The sequence below is a fragment of the Somniosus microcephalus genome, chromosome 28 (genome assembly GCF_052327205.1).
Source record: "Somniosus microcephalus isolate GS21.2 chromosome 28, FLI_Smic_1.0, whole genome shotgun sequence".
In the NCBI taxonomy this organism is placed as follows: domain Eukaryota; kingdom Metazoa; phylum Chordata; class Chondrichthyes; order Squaliformes; family Somniosidae; genus Somniosus; species Somniosus microcephalus.
In genome coordinates, this window is record NC_141014.1 from 43,061,707 (window position 1) to 43,086,676 (window position 24,970).

A 24,970-nucleotide genomic window follows, 5' to 3' on the forward strand; every position below is an offset into this window, starting at 1 on the left:
ATGGGGGAAAGGGATGGGGGGAAGGAGGGGAGGAGGGAAGGGGTGAAAGGGGAGGGGGGGGGAAGGGGAGGGGGGGAGGGGGGGGAGGAAAGGGAGGGGGGGAGCCAGCAGACCCTCTGCCGGCGATGGCTCCGTGCCGCCCCACGCACTGACATGCCGAGCACAGCGCCCCGGTCAGCCCGAGCCCCGCCCTCCTGAGGCGGCTTGAGACTGCTGATTGTGGCTGGCCGGGTCCAGTTGCCTTGGTAACCCTCCTCCCCTCTCCACCTCCCGATCTCCGGGATCGGGCCTGAGCGGCTTGAGACGGCTGATTGCGGCTGGCGAGCCCGGTTGCAGGGGTAACCCTCTCCGCTCCCGCTACCCTCCCGAGCCCCGCCCACCCCCCCCCCCCCCGCTAACCTGCTCGCTTCCCTCTGGCTGCGCTCTGTGTGGAGGTGCGCGTGCAGCGTGAGCGCGAATGAAGCCCCAGCCAGCCTTTACCAAGATGGCTGGCCGCTGGTTCGGAATCGGGCCCAGCGGGGGGGGGGGTGAGGGGTGGGAGGAGCTTGCCACAAAACAATTGCCTAGGGTCCAGCATGGCTGGCAACAGACGCCCAGGCTTCGAGGCCTACCTGCAAAAACAGGGAAAGGTAGGAAAATTAATGAGATTAGATAAAAGATTTCGAAAGTAATTAACTTTTTAAAAAAACAATATGTGTTTTAAAAGCAACTTTTTTTTTAAAGACGCAGGAAGCGGGAAAAAGAAATGAAAAGTTTGGAATCAAGATGGCGGCGACTCACCTCGGTTCAGAACGATAAGGCCCCGCCCACACACGCACCGATTGGTCGACCGTCAGGTCACCGAAGCGTAGGATTGGTCAATCGTCCCGTCACTCGACTCTAGGAGGGCCCGCCCGCAAGCGCGCCAGGAACCCGCCGCGCAGCGATTGGTCGACCGTCGGGTCGCTCGACTGTATGATTGGTCGACCTCGACATCACTCTATTGCTAATGAGCGGATAATGAGATGCTAATGAGCAGAATTTCGAACGTTTTTTGGATACCGCGGGCGCAATTTTTGTCTCGCCGAAACGTAAATACGCTTATGACCGTTCCGGAATCGTAAGCTTTCTTTTGATGTAACGCACGTGTAGGTACACTCTATAACTTTAGAATGTATAGCCGGACAGACACACTGAAAGACAGACAGACAGACAGATGTATCCTTTTATATATATAGACTAGCTGGAGTGCCCGGCGGTGCTGAGGCTTTTTCGAGGGCATGTTGTTGTTGGAAGAGAGAGAGAGCGCGACTGTGGGGGGGTGGGTGGGAGAGAGAGAGCGACTGGGGGGGGAAGAGAGAGCGACTGGGGAGGAAAGAGAGAGAGCGACTGGGGGGAAGAGAGAGAGCGACTGGGGGGGAAGAGAGAGAGCGACTGGGGGGGGTAAGAGAGAGAGCGACTGGGGGGGGGAGAGAGAGCGACTGGGGGGAAGAGAGAGAGCGACTGGGGGGGGGAAGAGAGAGAGCGACGGGGGGGGAAAGAGAGAGCGACTCGGGGGGGAAGAGAGAGCGACTGGGAGGAAGAGAGAGAGCGACTGGGGGGGAAGAGAGATAGCGACGGGGGGGGAAGAGAGAGAGCGACTGGGGGGGAAGAGAGAGAGCTACTCGGGGGAGAGAGAGAGAGCGACTCGGGGGGGAAGAGAGAGCGACTGGGGGGGGGAAGAGAGAGAGCGACTGGGGGGGAAGAGAGAGCGACTGGGGAAGAGAGAGAGCGACTGGGGGGGAAGAGAGAGCGACTGGGGGGGAAGAGAGAGAGTGACTGGGGGGGAAGAGAGAGAGCGACTGGGGGGGAAGAGAGAGAGCGACTGGGGGGGGAAGAGAGAGAGCGACTGGGGGGAAGAGAGAGAGAGCGACTGGGGGGAAGAGAGAGAGCGACGGGGGGGAGAGAGAGAGAGCGACTGGGGGGAAGAGAGAGAGCGACTGGGGGGAAGAGAGAGAGCGACTGGGGGGAAGAGAGAGCGCGACTGGGGGGGAAGAGAGAGCGCGACTGGGGGGACGGGCCGAAGGGGGGGAGGGGGGAAAGTGAAGGGGGTAGGGGAGGGGAGAGGAGGGGGGAGGGAAGGGGGGGAAGGGGAGGGGGGGAAGGGGAGGGGTGGGGGAAAGGGGAGGGGGAGGAAGGGGGGGGTGGTAGGGGGGGAGGAAGTGGAGGGGGAGAAGGGGGGGAGGGGTGGGGGAAGGAGGGGGTGGGAGAAAGGGAGGGGGGGAGCCAGCAGACCCTCTCCCCTTTGCCGGCGATGGCTCCGCTGAGCTCCGTGCCGCCGCACGCACTGACATGCCGAGCGCAGCGCCCCAGTCAGCCCGAGCCTTGAGACGGCCGATTGCGGCTGGCCGGGCCCGGTTGCCTTGGTAACCCTCCTCCCCTCTCCGCCTCCCGATCTCCGGGCCTGGGCTTGAGACGGCCAATTGCGGCTGGCGAGCCCGGTTGCCGGGGTAACCCCTCTCCGCTCCCCGCTCCCCTCCCGAGCCCCCCCCCCCCCCCCGGCTAACCTGCTCGCTTCCCTATGGCCGCGCTCTGTGTGGAGGTGCGCGTGCAGCGCGAGCGCGAATGAAGCCCCAGCCAGCCTTTACCAAGATGGCTGGCCGCTGGTTCGGAATCGGGCCCAGCAGGGGGGTGAGGGGTGGGAGGAGCTTGCCACAAAACAATTGCCTAGGGTCCAGCATGGCTGGCAACAGACGCCCAGGCTTCGAGGCCTACCTGCAAAAACGGGGAAAGGTAGGAAAATTAATGAGGTTAGATGAAAGATTTAGAAAGTATTTAACTTTTTTAAAAAACAATATGGGCTAGAAATTCAGTGGGCTTTGCGCCCAGTTACCGCCCAAATAGGGTTTCTGCGCCAGTGTAAGAGGGTGTGCTGATATTCAGCGCTGCGGTAATGGCGGCGGTAGCCGGTAGCGCTGCGCCGACACCGATGACGTCATCGGTGTGCGCAGTGCCCCGGTTCTGCCCCGCTTCCGGCCCAAACCCCATATTTAGTTGCGGCCGCCTCTTCTGCAGCGGCCGTAAACAGCGATTGAAAAACGGGGCGGTACTTGCTGCGCTACTGGGGCGCTTTAAGGTGGAGGTGCAGCCGGCCGCTTTTTTCGGCGGCCGCCTGCCCGCACCTCCTTCCCCAGCCTCCTCCACCCCCCCCCCCCCCCCCCCCGCGGCATTGCCGGCTGCTTTCCGCGAGCCCGGCACTTCTCCGTGGTGCCGGGCTCATTTGCCGGCACAATCCAGCGGCAATCTCACTGTTGCAGGCACCTCCCCCTTAAGAGAAGGAGGAGGCCTGCAGTACCCGCAGCCTGCCGCTCCGCAGCGGGTGGCGCAGCGGGGCCTACAGCGCAGAACTTCAGTTTCAGCGCCCCAAGCGGGGGCGGGCACACCCTGGAATAGCGCCCGGTTCCGACTTGGGGCGCAAAAGCCGAATATCTGACGGGCGCACCTGGCTCCACGCGCAGCGCTAACTTTTGGGCGTTAGCCTGCTGGCGGGCCTTAACTGAATTTCTAGGCCTATGTGTTTTAAAAGCAACTTTTTTTTTAAAGACGCAGAAAGCGGGAGAAAGAAATGAAAAGTTTGGAATCAAGATGGCGGCGACTCACCTCGGTTCAGAATGATAAGGCCCGCCCCCACACACGCACCGATTGGTCGACCGTCAGGTCACCGAAGCGTAGGATTTGTCAATCGTCCCGTCACTCGACTCTAGGAGGGCCCGCCCGCACGCGCCAGGAACCCGCCACGCAGCGATTGGTCGACCGTCGGGTCGCTCGACCGTACGATTGGTCGACCTTAATGTCACTCTATTGCTAATGAGCGGATAATGAGATGCTAATGAGCAGAATTTTGAACGTTTTTTGGATACCGCGGGCGCAATTTTTGTCTCGCCGAAACGTAAATACGCTTATGACCGTTCCGGAATCGTAAGCTTTCTTTTGATGTAACGCACGTGTAGGTATGCTCTGTAACTTTAGAGTGTATAGCCAGACAGACAGAAGGACAGACAGACAGACAGATGTATCCGTTTATATATATTTAAGATAAGAATACAGTACAAGTGTTGAATAGTGAAGTAACTACTGTAATATCTGCTATTACTGTAACAAAAAGTACAGGCTAAGTTAATTAGTATGTTTGTAGTGGCTATGTGCATGCTGCAGTGAGAATATAGAAACAAATGTATGAAGTCGTCACTTTTTTTTCATATGTAGAATTTTACTTCCGGGTCTTGAGAGGAGATTCCTGCCTGAAGATCTCAGTGATACATTACTGGACCACCTAAAGAAGATTGCTTATAGTCGTAAGAAACTTTTTCTGTTTGGGCTTTAATTATGAGAATTATGGACTAATGATCTTTGGCAGAACACTGAAGCCTTAGATTTTTGTTTTCAGGATTCAGACAAAAGGGGAAAAACTGGGCCTCTGGGGGTGAAATTGGTCTTCAATGATAGCGCATAACGGGCAATAATGAATCATCAGCCTGTTTTCCAGCCCGCTGAAAATCGGCCATGGTATACAGTTTTGGTGTGACCACACCTGGAGTACTATGTACAGTTTTGATCTCCTTACCTAGGGAAGGATATACTTGCCTTAAGGGGACTGCAATGAAGGTTCACTAGATTGATCCCTGGGATGAGAGGATTGTCCTATGAGGAGAGATTGAGTAGATTGGGCCTACACTCTCTGGAGTTTAGAAGAATGAGAGGTGATCTCATTGAAACATGTAAGATCCTGAGAGGGCTTGACAGGGTAGATGCTGAGAGGCTGTTTCCCCTGGCTGGAGAGTCTAGAACTAGGGGGCATAGTCTCAGGATAAGGGGTCGGCCATTTAGGACTGAGATGAGGAGGAATTTCTTCACTTGAAGAGTTGTGAATCTTCGGAATTCTCTATCCCAGAGAGCTATGGATGCTCAGTTGTTGAGTATATTCAAGGCTGAGATCAATAGATTTTTGGACTCTTAAGGGAATCGAGGAACATGGGGATCAGGCGGGAAATCATAGAATCATAGAACCATTCAGCACAGAAGGAGGCCGTTCGGCCCGTCTTGCCTGTGCCAGCTCTTTGAAAGAGCTGTGGAATTTAGTCCTACACCCCACCTTTTTCCCATAACCCTGCAAATGAGTCCTCTTTAAGTACATGTCCGATTGCCTTTTGAAAGTTCCTATGGAATCTGCTTCCACCACACTTTCAGGTAGTGCAGTCCAGATCTTAATGGCCCTCTGTGAAGAAATTTATCCTCCATTCCCCTCTAGTTCTTTTGCCATTTTAAATCTATGACCTCTGGTTACCGACCCACTTGGCAGAAGAAACAGTTTCTCCCTACTTGCTCCACATTAAAACCCCACATTATTTTAAACACCTCAATTAGGTTTTCCCTTAACCTTCTCTGCTCTGAGGAGAACAGTCCCAGCTTCTCCAATCCCTCCACATAACTGAACTCCCTCATCCCTGGTAACATCCTGGTAAACCTCCGCTGTACCCTCTCTGTACTTCTGTGGGTTCTCTCTCTCAACAAGTGGAGTTGTGGTCGAAGATCAGCCATGATCTTATTGAATGGCGGAGAAGGCTCGAGGGGCCATACTACTGCTCCTAATTTTTATGTTCTTAAAATGGGCTGCTGATTTGCTATTGTCCATTTATATTAATGCCAAAGACCAATTTCACCCCCCAAATGTCTTTGGGGTTACATTTTCCACTTTTTGCCTGGGCATAAAACTGGTGTTACGGATCTCCACCTACCTACAGCAACCGTCTGGTTTTCATTTTGGTGTCGGAGGCAAGTTAAAAATCTACCCCTTTAACTTCAAAGTGCTTTCAGTATCCTCTGGTTAGTGAAGTTTATACAGTCCCTACCACTTAAAACATCCACGTTTAAAATGGGCAGTCGCTTATATCGGCCAAAACGCGATAACCATTTGCATTAATGATAATTTCAAAGTTGCCAGTTATAGCCTCTTAGTTATACTAATTTTTTGCTTCACTTTTGCATGTAGTCAGGTAATGTGGTTCAGAAATCTCAAATTGGGGCAAACTCCTAAGTGTTTCTGACTGCTTCACCTCCAACTAGAGGAAGTAGTTAGTGATACAATTGAGTCTACATGGCCTTATTTTAATACCTGCAGACAACACAATGTTCCAAAATTCGATACATGTTAAAGCATTATAATAGAATCATAAAATGAAGCAGCATAGAAGGAGGCCATTCACCCATCGTGCCTGTGTCAGCCCATTGGTAGAGCTATCCAATTAGTCCCACTCCTCTGCTCTTTCCCCATAGCCCTGCAAATGTTTTCCCTTCAAGTATTTATCCAATTCCCTTTTGAAAGTTACTAAAGTTACTATTGAATTTGCTTCCACCGCCCTTTCAGGCAGTGCATTCCAGATCACAACAACTCGCTGCAAAAAAAGTTTCCTCATGTCTCCTCTGGTTCTTTTGCCAATCACCTTAAATATGTGTTCTTTGGTTACTGACCCGTCTGCCATTGGAAACAGTTTCTACTTATTTACTGTATCAAAACCCTTCATGATTTTGAACATCTCTATCAAATCTCCTCTTAACCTAGTCTTCTCTAAGGAGAACAATCAGCTTCTCCAGTCTCTCCACATAACTGAAGTCCCCCATCCCTGGGACCATTCTAGTAAATCTCCTCTGCACCCTCTCCAAGGCCTTGACATCCTTCCTAAAGTGTGGTGCCCAGAATTGGCCACAATACTCCAGCTGAGGCCTAACCAGTGTTTTATAAAGGTTTAGCATAACTTCCTTACCTTTGTACTCACTATGCCTCTATTAATATAGCCAAGGATCTCTTATCCGCTTTTAACAGTCTTCTCAACTTGTCCTGCCACCTTCAAAGATTTGTGTACATACACCTCCAGGTCTCTCTGTTCTTGCACCCCCTTTAAAATTGTACTATTTGTTTACATTGCCTCTCCTCATTCTTCCTACCAAAATCCTACCAAAATGTATCATTTCTTCTGCTATGTGTCTGCCCATTTCACCAGTCTGCCTATTGTAGTGTATGTACCTTTAAGAGAGAACTACTTTTACAGCTCCTGTATACTGTAGTACCGGCAGTGACCACACCTGTATATAAGCCTTGAGCAGGCATCTTTACTGTTAGTCTTTAGATTACCCTCCTCCAGTAAACACCTGTTGATTGTTAATCTGCAGCCTCCGCCTAGTTATTGAAGAACACCATACCTTAAGATTTACGGATTCAACAGTGGCGACGAGGTCGATTCGAATCTACCTGCAGCTCTGCATTTCCTTCCAAGGATTCGCTCCGGGAGGACGGTGGAAGAAAGTCGAGGCCAGAAGCACGGGCGTCGACCACGAGCAACCACCTAGTCATCCGGCAGTGAGTGAACATCACAGGGGAGGCTGTTGAGAGCTGGGCTTGGTTCTCCAGCCACGACGATCCAGCAACAGACTGGCAACAGGTACAGCGCAGACCCTTCCCGGACAGCGGCGGCTGGAGCCGACCGACGGCACAGAAAAGGCCGAGCAGCGTCGACGGGGTAAGAGAGAGGGTAGAGCGCACAGGGCACAGCCGGGGGTTGAAGACCGAGCGGCGTCGATGGAAAACAAAAAGAGAGAGAGGGTAAAGCATAGCCGGGGTTCAGGACCGAGCGGCGGCAACGAGAGAGGCGCACAGGAGAACGCGCAGAGCGCAGCCAGGGCTCAAGGGCTGAGCAGCGTCCGCGGGGAAAGAAAGGGAGCGCGGGAGACGCCATTTGAGCCGCGGACAAGAAGGGAGAGCGCGGGAGACGCCATTTTGAGCCAGCGGAGAAGAAGGGAGAGCTCAGGAGACGCCATTTTAGAAAGTCTAACCACACCCAGGGATGCCGAAGAGTGGCAGTGTCACTGCGTTCGACAATGAAGTCGAAGATTGGGCGACATATGTGGAACGCATTGAGGTGTACTGCAAGGCAAATGAAGTGCCAGATGCCAGGAAAGCACTGGTTTTGTTGAATTCCATGGGTGCAAAAACGTATGGCTTACTGCGAAACCTAATAACCCTAGAGAAGCCAGTGGATAAGGATTTCGAAAGCATAGTGGAAATCCTACAGGACCACTTAAACCCCACACCGCTGCTGATAGCAGAAAGATTTAAGTTCCACAAAAGGAACCAGCAGAAACACAAAAGTAATGCTGAGTATTTAACGGAACTGCGCAAGCTATCGAAACACTGCCAGTTTGGAATGGGACTAGCAGATACGTTAAGGGACAAGTTTGTGTGTGGGCTTCAAAGTGAAGGAACCCAGAAACGGCTTCTATCAGAAAAGGATCTTACGCTGGACAAGGCTTTCAGCATGGCAGTATCACACGAAGCAGCCGCATGGGGCGCTGCAGAGATACAATGGAGACCGCAAGAATATAGCACCAATGAAATGTCATATGGAGCAGGGAAGTGTTATCGCTGCGGCAGAACAACACACGACCAGAAGGATTGTTGGTTCAAAGACCAAGTGTGCAGACAGTGTGGAAAAGCAGGACACATAGCAAGAGTCTGCAGGTCAGGGAAGAAAACCAGCAGCAAGAAATCTCCACAGGAGAAGTACAAAAAGGTATGTGGTAAACCACTGTTACCGTTCACAACCGTTCACTATTGTTACACTGTTGTTATCACTGTTTACACTGTTGTTATCGATACACAAGGTTACCTCTTGCCACGCACACTGCTATACCTGGGCTTACCTCAGCTGACTCCGCCCATGGCTCCGCCTGCTTGCCCAGGTATAAAGGTGACCGCTTGGCTAGTATTCTCCCTTGTTGGAACCGATCGCCCACGAGGGTGGGCTCTGTTATTTAGCCAATAAAAACCTATAGTTACTATCTTAACTCGTCGCTTTTCATGGAATGAATTGATAGGTATATCAATTTTATTGGCTAAATTTTAAAATGAGTGGATCGGAGCAGCCAAACAACCAGCCAAACGGCCAGCTACAACAGCCACAGCAGCCGGCCTGGCTGCGAGCCCTCCGACCGCCGTACCTGGATCTAAACCCACAGGCAGCGAACTCAGCCCTCGACTTCGAACACTGGCTGAGCTGTTTCGAATCCTACCTGGGAGAATCCGGCGTGCCTCCGGGATCCAAACTAAGAGTTCTGACCGCCCAGGTGAGCCCTAAAGTATTTGCATTCATCCGGGACCTTGCTACATACGAGGACGCCCTCAACCTGCTGAAAGAGCAGTACCGGAGCCCTGTAAATTCTATGTATGCCAGACATCTCCTAAGATCCCGCTCGCAACAGCCAGGAGAGGCTGTAGATGAATTTTTACGGGCGCTACAAACACTCGGCAGGGACTGTGACTTTAAAGCTGTAACGGCTGCAGAAAATACTGAAGGGAATATCCGCGATGCCTTCGTGAAAGGCCTTCGGTCCGACTACTCACGGCAAAGACTGCTCGAATCAAAGGACCTCGACTTGAATACAACTGCAGCCCTCGCTCGCTCTCTGGAAGTGGCCCATCGGGACCTCGAGGCGTACTCCAGGTACTGTGCTGCGCGACCCTGGGACTCGGGCCCGACTCCGGCCGCAATTCCCCTCGCACCGCCACCCCTGGGACCCACCACGGCGTCTGTGTCCCGGAATCGATCGGGACCGCCACCCCCGGGACCCGCTGTGGCAGCGGACCTCCGCGATCGGGCCGCCAGCTGCTTCTTCTGTGGCCAGGCGAGACATCAAAGGGCGCGCTGCCCTGCAAGGAACGCGACCTGCTCCGGCTCTAAAAAGAAAGGCCACTTTGTAAACGCCTGCAGGGGGAAAGCCACAGAAACCAGCATTGCCTCATGTGAGTTGTGGGGGCGGCCATCTTTGATCAAGGCCACAGACGCCAGCATTGCCTCAGGTGGGTCGTGGGGGCAGCCATCTTTGATCAAGGCCACAGACGCCAGCAGTGCCTCATGTGAGTTGTAGGGGCGGCCATCTTCTCCGCCATTTTGTCCAACTTCGTGGGGACCCGCGTCATGGGCGCTGCCATTTTGTTCGCCGCACTCGGCCGCCGTTCTGTCTCCAGACCCGACCACCGCCTCGCCTGCAGACTACAGCAGCTCGCTCAGCCATACACTGGCCTCCGTCACGCTTGACCAAGCTCTCCCGCATCATCTGTCCAAGTCCATGATGGACATCGAAGTAAACGGCCACGCCACGTCCTGCCTGTTCGACAGCGGAAGCACGGAGAGTTTTATTCATCCAGACACGGTGAGCTGCTACTCCCTCACTGTCCGGCCAGCGCGCCATCGGATCTCGATGGCGGCGAAGTCCCATTCAACAGACATTAGCGGCTACTGTGTAGTGACCCTGTTGGTTAGGGGCACGGAATATAAAAATTTTAAACTTCTCGTCCTGCCCCAGCTCTGCGCTGCCGTCCTACTAGGGCTGGATTTCCAATGCCACCTTCAAAGTGTCACTTTGGCTTACGGTGGACCCCTCCCCCCACTCACAGTCTACAACCAGCAAATTTTAAACCGCCCACCGCGTACCACCTGCGGCCTCTCCACCCTCAAAGTCCCGCCCCCCTCCTTGTTCGCTAACCTCGCCCGTGACTGTAAACCCGTCGCTACCAAGAGCAGGCGGTACAGCGCCGGGGACAGAGCTTTTATTAGCTCTGAGGTGCAGCGACTCCTGAAGGAGGGCATCATCGAGGGGAGCACCAGCCCCTGGCGTGCCCAGGTCGTAGTCGTTAAGACCGGCGATAAACACCGCCTGGTCATCGACTACAGCCAAACCATAAACCGGTACACCCAGCTGGACGCATACCCCCTTCCCCGCATATCTGATATGGTCAACCAGATTGCACAGTACCGGGTATTCTCCACCATCGACCTCAAGTCAGCCTATCACCAACTCCCTATCCGCCCTGAGGACCGCCAGTATACCACCTTTGAGGCGAACGGCCGCCTCTACCACTTCCTTAGGGTTCCCTTCGGCGTCACCAACGGAGTCTCGGTCTTCCAAAGGGAGATGGACCGGATGGCCGACCAGAACACGCTTCAGGCCACGTTCCCTTATCTAGATAACGTCACCATCTGCGGCCGCGACCAGCAGGACCATGATGTTAATCTGGAGAAATTCCTCCGTACGGCCCAACGGCTGAATCTCACTTACAATAAGGATAAATGTGTGTTTAATACCTCGCGCCTGGCCATCCTCGGCTGCGTAGTAGAGAACGGAGTCATCGGCCCCGACCCCGAAAGAATGCGCCCCCTCATGGAGCTTCCCCTCCCCCACTGTCCAAAGGCGCTGAAGAGAACCCTGGGGCTCTTCGCTTACTATGCCCAATGGGTGCCGAATTATGCGGACAAAGCCAGACCCCTCATGAAGCCCACCTCCTTCCCCCTGACAGCAGAAGCAGGCGCAGCCTTCTCCCTCATAAAAGGAGACATTGCGAAAGCCACAATGCACGCTGTGGATGAGTCCATCCCTTTCCAAGTGGAGAGCGATGCCTCCGACTTCGCCCTAGCGGCAACCCTTAACCAGGCGGGGAGACCTGTGGCCTTCTTCTCAAGGACCCTCCAGGGCCCTGAGATCCGACACTCGTCTGTCGAGAAGGAGGCCCAGGCGATTGTGGAGGCGGTACGACGCTGGAGGCATTACCTGGCAGGCAAACGATTTACCCTCCTCACCGACCAGCGTTCGGTTGCTTTTATGTTTAATAACAAGCTGAAGGGCAAAATCAAGAACGACAAGATCTTGAGGTGGAGAATTGAGCTCTCCACCTACGATTACGATATCTTGTACCGGCCTGGTAAACTCAACGACCCCCCGGATGCTCTATCACGAAGTACTTGCGCAAACGCGCAAGTTGATAGACTACGGACCCTCCACAACGACCTCTGCCACCCCGGGGTCACCAGACTTTACCACTTCATTAAGGCCCGTAACCTGCCCTACTCCATCGAGGAGGTCAGGACCATGACCAGGAACTGCCAAACCTGTGCCGAATGCAAACCGCATTTCTATAGGCCGGACAGAGCAAGCCTGATCAAGGCCACCCGCCCCTTCGAGCGCTTGAGCATCGATTTTAAGGGGCCCCTCCCGTCCTCTGACCGTAATGTGTACTTCCTCAACATTATTGACGAGTACTCCCGTTTCCCCTTTGCCATCCCCTGCCCAGACATGACCAGTACCACGGTCATCAAATGCCTGAACGACCTGTTCGCCTTGTTCGGGTTCCCGAACTATATACATAGCGATCGGGGCGCATCCTTCATGAGCGAGGAACTTCGCCAGTTCCTGCTCGCGAGAGGTATTGCTGCGAGCAGGACCACCAGCTACAACCCCCGGGGGAACGGCCAGGTGGAAAGAGAAAACGCGACAGTTTGGAAGGCCGTCCTCTTAGCCCTAAAGTCTAAGGGCCTCCCAATCTCTCGCTGGCAGGAAGTCCTCCCGGCAGCACTCCATTCCATCCGGTCACTGCTTTGCACTGCCATTAACGCCACCCCCCATGAACGAATGTTTGTTTTCCCCAGGAAGTCGACTACGGGAACCTCGCTACCAACATGGCTGACTTCTCCGGGGCCCGTCTTGCTGCGGAAGCACGTGAGGGCCCATAAAACGGACCCCCTGGTCGAGAGGGTGGACCTCCTGCACGCCAACCCCCAGTACGCCTATGTGGCATACCCAGACGGGCGGGAGGACACTGTCTCCTTGCGAGACCTCGCACCCTCGGGCACCCCCGAGATACCACCGTTACCCCCCACCACTCCCCCAAATCCAGCTCCTGTAGACGGCATGCCAGAACCCCAGGTGCCTTCGTCGACCACGCAGACACCAGCATTACCATCGGATACTGCACCACCGCCGCCGCTGCTGCGCCGATCAGAAAGGCTTACGAGGCCTCCTGAGAGACTGACATACACGAACTGGTAGTACACTTCACCCCGCCGGACTCAATTTTAAACAAGGGGTGAATGTGGTAAACCACTGTTACCGTTCACAACCGTTCACTATTGTTACACTGTTGTTATCACTGTTTACACTGTTGTTATCGATACACAAGGTTACCTCTTGCCACGCACACTGCTATACCTGGGCTTACCTCAGCTGACTCCGCCCATGGCTCCGCCTGCTTGCCCAGGTATAAAGGTGACTGCTTGGCTAGTATTCTCCCTTGTTGGAACCGATCGCCCACGAGGGTGGGCTCTGTTATTTAGCCAATAAAAACCTATAGTTACTATCTTAACTCGTCGCTTTTCATGGAATGAATTGATAGGTATATCAAGGTACATAAGGTGATGGACAGTAGTTCAGACGAACAGAAAAGTGATACAGACTCCGGAAGCAAGGAGCTGGGTTGTCTGAAACTACATAATGTAATCAAAATGGAGGATCACCAGACTATCTGGGTCACGCTCAAGATAGACGGAGTCCAAGTGAAAATGGAATTGGACACAGGATCAGCCCTAACAGTCATAAACCGAAGGGACTACAAGCGGCTATTCTCACATATACCCTTGAAAGCTACAGAGATTGTCTTGAAGACGTACACGGGGCAAAAAGTCTACCCCAAAGGAAAAATAAGGGTGAACGTGATATACAAAGGCCAGGAAATACCAAAAATGGACCTATATGTATTGCCAGATGGAGGACCACCACTACTAGGACGTGAATGGATCCGGAAGATACAATTAGATTGGCATTCCATACAGGCACTGAACGTTGAGGCCAAAAAGGATGACGACGTCACACCTGGACGACTGTCAAAAATGCTAACTGACGCGCAAGAAGAGTTCCAGGAGGGACTCGGAACACTAAAAGGCATAACAGCGATGATTAAAATAGAGGAAAATGCAAGCCCAAAGTTTTTTAAGGCCAGACCGGTGCCTTATGCGATCCGACCAGCCATCGAAGCAGAGCTGGAAGGTTTGGAACGTTCAGGAGTGTGATAAAAATGATAACATCCGGGAAGTTATGTCATCACTTCCTGTGAACTGTGAACTATGAACTATGAACTGTGTGCATACCTCACTTCCTGTCATATGTCACTTCCTGTTGGACTGGTATAAATACTGGTCTGTTCAGTATTGTAAGAGGCTTCTACCAGAGGCATGGTAAAGACCTCTCTTGTATATAGTGTGTTTATAAGTTACTTAAAGCTTACTTTAAAGTTACTTGATAGTAAGTCTCCTTTTTCTTACATCAATTTAAGTAACTTAATATTTACACTGACAAATACTAGACCTTCAGACAAACTCGGAAGTTAAGGATCCAGGGAACCACCCATCATGGAGAAAATCCTTAGACCTATTCGTCTGGACTTGGACCCGAATACACCAGCAGCTGGCAGGGTATGGAAGCATTGGTATCGTACTTTTGAGAATTTTCTGGATGAATGTAAAGTGGATGCTCCTGCTAAATTGAAGATACTTGTCAATTATGTGACCCCAAAAGTGTTCGAATATGTTGATGACTGGGATAGTTACGAAGAGGTGATTCGGGCACTTAAGAAACTGTATGCGAAGACCCCAAATGAGGTCTATGCTAGACATCTACTGGCCACAGCCCGACAAGGGCCAGGGGAATCAATTGACGAATTCCTGCAAGAACTTCGCAGGCTCAGCGTAGATTGTAACTTTCAGGCAGCCTCAGCTGAGCTGTACCGCCAAGAAATGATTCGTGATGCTTTCATCTGCGGGATTGCCTCTCCATTTATACGCCAGCGTCTACTAGAAAGTAAAACACTTGAGCTACAAAAAGCTTTTGACCTAGCTTGTTCACTGGATTTGGCAAAGAGAAATGCAGACCTCTATCAGCTGCCCAGATCTCGATCTGCTGCTGTAGCTGCAACCAGACAATTCAAGCGGTCTCAGGTGAACCCTATCATGGGGGAATCTAATTCTGATAATTCTGATGAAGAAGAGGAGGACGACCCCACTTTAGCAGCCTCTTGGCAATCTAGGAAGGAATGCTTCTTTTGTGGAGATGCTTTTCACCCTAGGAAAACCTGCCCTGCTCGCAATGCAATCTGCAGTTATTGCGGGAAAAAAGGACACTTTGCTAAAGTTTGCCTATCAAGGGCCTCCACGAGGGCCAATCCAGCTAAGGCCTACCGAACTGCCCCAATTAGGGCCTATCAAGATGCTCCAGCTAGGACCTATCAAGCTTCCTCTCGAGCTCTCTCCCGAAGAAGCACACCGAGAGTTTTAGCCACTCTCTGTGCAACGACACCAATTACAGCTGCTTGCCCACAGAACCTGTCTCAGGCAGCCACAAAAATTTCAATTAAAGGGCATACCTTAGATGCCTTAATTGACTCAGGAAGTACTGATAGTTTCATTAAGGAACAGATTGTTGCGAAATTGAAACTACATGTCTTCCCATCGGACCAGGCAATTGCGATGGCCCAGTCATCACTTAATACCAGAATCTCCGGCTTTTGTGTTGTTGATATGACACTTCATGGTCGTATGTATCCCTCCACCCGACTTTCGGTGCTCAAAGACTTATGTAGTGATCTCCTCTTAGGGCTGGACTTCCAAAAACAGCATAAGAAACTCACCATTGAGTTTGGTGGATCCAAACCCGGACTTACTATTTCTAATATACCATCTAAATTACCATTTTGTGCATTATCAGCAGCTTCACTTAATGAACCCTCATTATTTGCCAGTATTCCGCCTCAATGCCAACCGATAATAACGAAATCGCGGCGCTTTAATCAGGAAGACCAATCTTTTATTGCGGCTGAAATCTCTCGACTTCTAGCAGAGGATATCATTGAACCATGTTCGTCGCCCTGGCGGGCTCAAGTCGTCATTGTCAAGAACCCTCTAAAAACTCACAAACAGCGACTATGCATCGATTATTCGCAAACCATCAATCAATATACCGACTTGGACGCCTACCCATTGCCACGCATTGATGATATGGTTAATAAACTGGCCGAATACAAAGTGTTCTCTACTTACGATTTAAAAAGTGCCTATCATCAGTTACCCTTGAAGGTCTCAGATAAGCAGTACACAGCCTTTGAGGCTAATGGACGGCTGTATCAATTTCGTCGCCTCCCATTCGGGGTTACTAATGGAGTGGCTGTCTTTCAACGGGCAATGGATGGCCTGGTTAAGCAGGAAAACCTAAGGGACACTTTTCCCTATCTTGATAACATTACCATTGCAGGTCACGATCAACAGGAACACGACTCCAACCTCCAAAAATTTCGGGATGCCCTCCATCGCCGTAATTTGACCCTGAATGAATCCAAATCTGTTGAGTCGCAACCGACCATCAACATCCTTGGCTACTGCGTAGGCAATGGTATCATTAAGCCAGACCCAGAAAGACTTCGCCCGCTCCAAGAGCTCCCGTCACCTAAGAATCCGGCTTCTTTACGTCGGGCTCTCGGTCTGTTTGCATACTACGCTAAATGGATTCCTCATTTTTCGGACGAAATCCAACCCTTGCTGCATGCTAGATCATTTCCACTGGGAATAGCGGCTGTTGCAGCCTTTAACCTTCTCAAAAAACAGTTGGAGAAAGCGGCTCTTCACTCCATTGATGAGAATCTCCCTTTCGTGGTTGAATGTGATGCCTCGGAGGTGGCGATCTCGGCTACTCTGAATCAGTTTCTTTTCAGCAGGGCAGGAACCGGGAGGAGCGGGAAGTCGGCGTAGGACCAAGGGGACACAAGACCGGGAAGTCAGCGAAAGACCAGGGAGGTAAGACTAACTGGTAAGTACTTTCCTCAAACCTTCCTAGAAAGTAAAACCAAAACTAGTGGGATTTGGTTAGTTTAAAAAGGAATAAGAGGAGTACAGTATACATTGGTCTAAGTAAGCTTCGGGAAAACAAAAGTCGATAAATAAACTAAAACTAGAAAATTAAAAAGTAATATAAGGGTTAAGTCATGGCAGTAGAGCTCGGACCTGTGTCATGCTCCTCCTGTAACATGTGGGAAATCAGGGACGCTTCCTGTGTCCCTGACGACTATGTGTGCGGGAAGTGTGTCCAGCTGCAGCTCATGTGGGACCGCATGACGGCCCTTGAGCTGCAGATGGACTCACTTTGGAGCATCCACGATTCTGAGAGGGGTGTGGATAGCACATTTAGTGAGTTGGTCACACCGCAGGTTAAGGCCAGCGTAGACAGTACATGGGTGACCAAAAGGCAGAGCAAGGGCAGGAAGGTAGTGCAGAAATCCCCTGGGGTTGTCTCCCTTAGCAACAGGTTCACCGTCTTAGGTACTGTTGTCGGGGGGGGTGACGCATCGGGGGAAGGCACCAGCAGCCAGGCTCATGGCACCATGACTGGCTCTGTTGCAAAAAAGGGAGGGAAAAAGAGTGGCAGGGCTATAGTAATAGGGGATTCGATTGTAAGGGGAATAGATAGGGGTTTCTGTGGTCGCGACCGAGACTCCAGGATGGTATGTTGCCTCCCTGGTGCAAGGGTCAAGGATGTCTCGGCGCGGGTGCAGAACATTCTGGAGGGGGAGGGGGAACAGCCAGTTGTCGTGATACATGTTGGTACCAACGACGTAGCTAAAAAAAGGGAAGAGGTCCTACAAGTAGAATTTAGGGAGTTAGGAGCCAAGCTAAAAAGTAGGACCTCGAAGGTAGTAATCTCTGGATTACTACCAGTGCCACGTGCTAGTAAGAGTACAGAGAACAGGATAGTTAGGCTAAATACGTGGCTTGAGCAGTGGTGTAAGAGGGAGGGTTTTAAATTTTTGAGGCATTGGAACCAGTTTTGTGGTAGGTGTGACCTATACAAAAGGGACGGTCTACACCTGTGCAGAGATGGAACTGATGTTCTCGGGGTAATTTTTGATAAAGCAGTTCGGGAGCATTTAAACTAGTATGGCAGGGGGCTAGAAACCTATGTAGTGAAATAGAGGAAAGTGAAAGGCAGACAGAAATAAATGGTAAAAGGGTGAGGAACAAAAAACAAAGGGCCAAACTAATTCATAAAAAATGTGAGCATAAAAAAAGCCTGAGGGTTTTATACCTTAATGCGAGAAGCATCAGGAACAAGGTAGATGAATTAGCTGTGGAAATAGAGGTTAATAATTATGATCTAATTGGGATTACGGAAACATGGTTGCAGGGTGAGCAGGGCTGGGAGCTTAACATACAGGGGTATTCAGTATTTAGGAAGGATCGACAAAAAAGAAAGGGAGGAGGGGTAGCATTGCTAGTAAAAGAGGGGATAAATGCAATTGAAAGGAAGGATATTAACTCAGTTAATACAGAATCTATATGGGTGGAGCTAAGAAATAGCGAGGGGCGAAAAACATTAATAGGAGTGGTATATAGGCCTCCAAATAGTAAAATAGAGGTTAGGGAGGGCATCACGAGGGAAATTAGAGAAGCGTGCAATAAGAGCACAGCTGTCATCATAGGTGACTTTAACTTACATATAGATTGGACTAGCCTAATCAGTAAAAATAATGAGGAGGAGGAATTCCTTGAGTGTTTAAGGGATGGTTATCTGGATCAATATGTCGAGGAACCAACTCGGGAACAGGCTATATTGGACTGGGTACTGTGCAATGAGAAGGGACTAATCAGTAATCTTGTTGTACGGGGACCCTTGGGTCAGAGCGATCATAACATGATCGATTTCTCACTCGAAATGGAGAGCGAAGAAATTGACTCAGAGACTAAGGTCCTGAATTTAAACAAGGGGAATTATGATGCCATGAGACGGGAACTGAGTAGGTCTGATTGGACAACGTTCCTGGGAGGACTGGAGGTAGATAAACAATGGCAAACATTTAAAGATAGAATGACAAAATTGCAAAAATTGTTTATACCAATCTGGCATAAAAGGAAATCTAAAAAGGTGACTCAACCGTGGATAACAGGGGAAATTAGAGACAGCATAAAATCCAAAGATAGGGCGTATAAAATAGCCAAAAAAAGCGCCAGAGCGGAAGATTGGGAACAGTTTAAGATAGAGCAAAGGAGGGCAAAGGGCATGATCAAGAGGGGCAAAATAGCTTACGAAAACAAGCTGGCGGAAAATATAAAAACTAACTCCAAAAGCTTTTATAAATATATCAAAAGGAAAAGACTGGTGAAAACCAAAGTTGGTCCATTGCAGTCAGATACGGGGGAATATATAATGGGAAATAAGGAAATGGCAGATCAACTAAATGCATACTTTGGGTCAGTCTTTACGAAGGAAGACACAAAAAACCTCCCTGGGATATCGGGAAAAATAGGGACATTGGCAAAGGAGGAACTGACGCAAATCAATATCTCTAAGGATATGGTGTTAAGGAAGCTAAAGGGATTGAAGGTGGACAAATCCCCAGGGCCTGATAACATGCATCCTAGGGTACTGAAGGAGGTGGCCCTAGAGATAGCGGATGCACTAAGGATGATTTTTCAGAATTCATTAGACTCGGGAACAGTGCCGATGGATTGGAGGGTAGCTAACGTTACCCCACTATTCAAAAAGGGGGGTAGGGAAAAAGCAGGTAATTACAGACCTGTAAGCCTTACATCAGTTGTGGGCAAAATGCTGGAGTCCATCATTAAGGATGAAATAGCGGAGCACTTAGCAAATGGGGACAGGATAGGACAGAGTCAACATGGATTTACAAAGGGTAAATCGTGCTTGACTAATCTATTGGAATTTTTTGAGGGAGTAACTGGTAGAATAGATGGGGGAGAGCCAGTAGATGTGGTGTACCTGGACTTCCAAAAGGCCTTCGATAAGGTCCCACATAAAAGATTAGCATGGAAAATTGAGGCTCATGGGATAAAGGGGAAAGTTTTGGCGTGGATAGGGAACTGGCTGTCAGATAGAAAACAGAGAGTTGGAATAAACGGCTCATTTTCTGAATGGCAGGCAGTAACAAGTGGGGTACCACAGGGATCTGTCCTGGGCCCCCAGCTGTTCACAATTTACATTAATGACCTGGATCAGGGAGTCGGATGCAGCATTTCCAAATTTGCAGACGACACTAAACTAGGAGGTGGGGTGGGCTCAGAGGAAGAGACCAGGAAGCTCCAGAGCGATTTGGACAGACTGGGCGATTGGGCGGATAAATGGCAGATGCACTATAATGTGGACAAGTGCGAAGTTATCCACCTTGGGTGCAGGAACGGGAGGGCAAATTATTATTTAAATGGCAATAGATTGGGAGAGGGGGAAGTACAGAGAGACCTGGGTGTTCTTGTACACCAGTCACTGAAGGCGAGCATGCAGGTGCAACAGGCGGTCAAGAAGGCAAACGGTATGCTGGCCTTCATAGCAAAAGGGTTAGAATACAGGAACAGGGATACCTTGCTGCAGCTGTACAGGGCACTGGTGAGACCACACCTCGAGTACTGTGTACAGTTTTGGTCGCCTCATCTGAGGAAGGATGTTCTTGCCATGGAGGGGGTGCAGCGGCGATTCACCAGGCTGATACCAGGAATGGCGGGAATGACCTATGAGGAGAGACTATGTAGTTTAGGGATGTACACACTGGAGTTTAGGAGATTGAGAGGGGACCTCATAGAAGTGTATAAAATTCTGACAGGTCTAGACAGACTGGATGCAGAAGGAATGTTTCCCTTGGCGGGTGAGAACAGAACTAGAGGACATAATTTAAGGATAAGGGCTAAACCATTTAGGACAGAGATGAGGGGGAATTTCTTCACTCAGAGAGTGGTGAACCTGTGGAACTCATTGCCACAGAGGGCAGTGTACGCCAGCTCATTAAATATATTTAAGAGGGAATTAGATATATTTCTACGGGCAAAAGGGGTTAAGGGTTACGGAGAGAAGGCGGGGACGGGATACTGAATTAAAGGATCAGCCATGATCTCATTAAATGGCGGAGCAGGCACGAAGGGCCGAATGGCCTACTCCTGCTCCTATCTTCTATGTATCTATGTATCTATGTAGGAAGGTCGTCCTGTAGCATTTATGTCCAGGACCTTACAAGGTGCCGAGCTACATTATCCTCCGGTTGAGAAAGAAGCCACAGCCATCATAGAGGCAGTACGGAAGTGGAACCATTTTCTAGCTCGCCAGCACTTTACATTGATCACGGACCAACGATCAGTCGCCTTCATGCTCGATAATCGAAAACGAACCAAAATTAAGAATAATAAAATACAACTTTGGAGGATGGAACTGGCCTCTTTTGGTTACACCATTCTCTATCGGCCTGGCAAGGAGAATGTGGCCCCGGACACCCTCACACGGGCATTCTGCTCCACTATGTCATCCTCCACTCTCATGGATGTCCACAATGGTTTGTGTCATCCTGGCGTTACGCGCATGCTACATTTCGTACGATCACGGAATCTCCCTTTTTCCACTGGAGATGTAAAGAAAATATGCTCAGAATGCCGGCTTTGTGCGGAATTAAAACCTCAGTTCTTCCGCCCCTCAGATGGTATACTCATACATGCAACCCAACCGATGCAACGACTTAGCATCGATTTTAAGGGCCCAGTGCCCTCTTCAACTCGGAACACATATTTGCTCACCATGATCGACGAATATTCACGTTTTCCGTTTGCCTTCCCCTGCTCCAATATGCTGGCGTCCACAGTAATCTGCTGCCTTGAGCAGGTATTTTCTCTCTGTGGCATGCCGGCTTATATTCACTCAGATCGGGGTCCATCCTTTATGTCAAGGGAACTCAAGGACTACCTCTCAGAACGGGGAATTGCTACAAGCAAAACAACACCATACCATCCCATCGGAAATGGGCAGGTAGAGAGGTATAACGGTATCATCTGGAATTCCGTACGTCTCGCTTTAAGATCTCGGGGCCTACCAGACCAGCAATGGGAAACAGTGCTTCCGGATGCATTGCACTCTATACGGTCCCTGCTTTCTACAGCCACAAATACTACACCTCATGAGCGGTTCTTTGGATTCCAGCGTCGCTCATCTCATGGGACATCACTCCCGTCATGGCTAACTACTCCTGGACCTGTATTACTCCGAAGATACGTTCGGACATCTAAAAATGACCCTCTTGTAGATGAGGTCGAACTAACCGATGCCAACCCCACCTATGCAAACATACGATATTCCGACGGCCGAGAATCTACCGTATCATTACGGGATCTGGCTCCCTGCCCACCAGGACCTAGTGGGACATCGGGTGATGGCATTTCACCAGGAAACTCTTGGGACCTATCGGGTACCCCTCTCCAGGATCCTGATCGGACACCAACTAGCTTGGTGCCGGTAGAACCCCGTGCTCAAGGTTGCGACCCTCCCAGTACCGCGCATGAAAGTACTGATCCGCCACAGACCAGCTCTGCACCTCCCTCTGAACAGAGGCAGTCCGACTTTGAACCTATTGGGGCTCGTACTCGAAGCCATGATCTCCCCGACCCTTCACAGGGCAATCCAGGCCACACAGACTCTGACCAATGGCCAACCGCATGTAAGCGGACCAGCGACCCTCTACGACGGGAATCCAAACGGGTGCGACTCTTCCTTGTTCGGCGGCTGCGGACCAAAAGGTAGACCACAGCCTCCTAATCCTGCAGGAGGGAAGAATGTGATAAAAATGATAACATCCGGGAAGTTATGTCATCACTTCCTGTGAACTATGAACTATGAACTGTGTACATACCTCACTTCCTGTCATATGTCACTTCCTGTTGGACTGGTATAAATACTGGTCTGTTCAGTATTGTAAGAGGCTTCTACCAGAGGCATGGTAAAGACCTCTCTTGTATATAGTGTGTTTATAAGTTACTTAAAGCTTACTTTAAAGTTACTTGATGGTAAGTCTCCTTTTTCTTACATCAAGGAGTACTGTCCAAAGTGGACTGGAGCGAGTGGGCTACACCCATCGTTCCTGTAATGAAGAGGTCGTTGAGTAATACGCCTGGGGAACCAAAGAAGGTCCGCATCTGTGGGGATTTTAAGGTGACAGTGAACCCAGTCTTTCACACGGTACAATATCCGCTTCCACGGATTGAAGATATTTTCGCCTCGCTATCTGGAGGTAAACGCTTCACTAAGATTGATCTGGCTCAGGCGTACCTGCAAATGGAGGTAGAAGAAGCCTCGAAACAATACCTCACGATCAACACTCATAAAGGTCTCTACCAATACAACCGGCTGTTGTTCGGGGTAGCATCGGCTCTGGCTATTTGGCAAAGGGCAATGGATCAAGTCCTGCAAGGGATTTCAGGGACCCAGTGTTATTTGGACGACATCCTGGTCACGGGCGAAAATGACAGTGATCACCTCGCCAACCTGGAGAAGGTGCTCACTAGATTAAAGGAATATGGGCTACGAGCTAATCGCCACGAGTGCGAGTTTTTCCAGAAGCAGATCTCGTATTGTGGCTATGTTATTGATGAAGAGGGGTTACATAAGTCCCCTGAAAAGATTGAGGCAGTAGTCAAGGCTTCAGCACTGGAAAATGTGTCACAACTGAGGTCGTTCCTCGGGCTGGTGAACTACTACCATAAGTTCTTACCAAATTTGTCTACAATATTACACCCACTGAACACCCTACTGCAAACGGGGGTACCATGGAAGTGGAATGACGAATGTAAATGAGCTTTCCAGAAGTGCAAAGAATTGATCACATCAAAAGAGGTGTTGGCCAATTTCAACCCAGCACTACCAATTCGGTTGGCGTGTGATGCATCACCCTATGGTATTGGAGCGGTGCTGTCGCACAAATTCCCAGACGGGTTGGAGAGGCCAGTAGCCTTTGCGTCTCGGTCGCTAACCTCAGCCGAGCACAACTGTTATGTTCATTAATAACTAGACATTCTTATTATGAACACAGCTAGCTTCTAGCTAGTTATTTATTCAGTACACGTTCTCTAGGTACAGTATCTGTAGAGGCTTCCATGTGTGCTCCTGTGTGCAGGCTGCCATCTTGACTGTTGCCTTGTGGGTAGCCTAGCCTCATGGGTAATGTACTCTTAATGTATGTATAGCTGGGTAGTGTAGTTTTATACATACAGCTATATACAGCTCTACTGCTCCACCTAGTGTCCACCACAGAATGACATGTTATTGATCACTACATCCCCCTTTCTTTGGAGGTTTAACAAAATCAATATCACTCAACTTTCAAGAAAACAATAAAGATAATATCAGTAACACTTTTGTTAGTGCTCTATAAACATAAACATTTTCAAAACAGTCAACACATTTTCAAAGCTTTACATTGTACTCAAAGATTAAGTCTATCAGGCTCTTTTACTTCACGTGTGGATCTTCTCAACACGGGTAAGTCTGATGTGTCTTCATGAGATTGTTCTGGCGGTGAATGACAAGATGCAGTTGCGGCATTGTCATCAATCTGCTCTTGTATAGATCGAGGTCTCCTTGCGATCTTTGCTTGGAGAGGGTTTCAGTATTTCCTTCACTCTTCATGCCATAACTCTCAATGTAGTCAATGCACTCTCGAAAAACTGCTGGCAGCTGGATCCCATCATACAGCATAGTCCTCTCAGCAGCCTCGGCTAATGGAACACCAAAGATTGGCCTGAGGGAAGAAGGAGTATCCACCGGAACTGCTTCCTGCTCTGATGCAGGCTTCTTCTTTTTCTTTTTCTCTTTCCACTGCTTAACAACATCTGCTGCGGTTATATCTTTGGACTTTTTCTCCTTGTGTTTTTCCTCTTTGTGCTTTTCTTCCTTTGGCTTCTCTTTGACCTTGAAGTCTTTTTCTTTCTTCTTGGAGAAACTAGGGGCTAGATTTTCAGTTGCTTGCGCCAGCAGTTAGCGCCTTAAGAGAAGTGATTTTCGGGCGCTATGCGTGTAGCGCCTGGGCGCAGTGCAGTTTGCGCCCCGCCCCAAATTAAGTTGCCCGTTAGCGCCGGCGCAAAGTTTAGCGGCCGCCCGGATGCGCGCGCAGAAAATGACGTCACATCCTCGTGCAACGCCCTTTGGCCGCCCCGAATCCAAACTTCAGTCGGACCGCCCCATTGTGCGCCTGGCGTCCAGAGCGTTTGTAAAATGGAACGCAACACACCCTGGGGAGCGCAAATTAAAGGGCACTCGTACAAAAGGCACT

General features: G+C 50.3%; 1 protein-coding gene across 2 annotated transcripts in view; it reads left to right on the forward strand.

Annotated features, from left to right (window-relative positions):
- The first annotated feature begins 4,152 nt into the window (after positions 1-4,152).
- Positions 4,153-24,970, forward strand: part of LOC147099689 (sacsin-like) — a 38,878-nt gene continuing 18,060 nt past the window's right edge. For both annotated transcript variants that reach the window (XR_015073900.1, XM_085969061.1), the window contains exon 1: positions 4,153-4,313. The gene's annotated coding sequence lies outside the window, so the exon portion shown is untranslated. The remainder of the gene's footprint in view (positions 4,314-24,970) is intronic.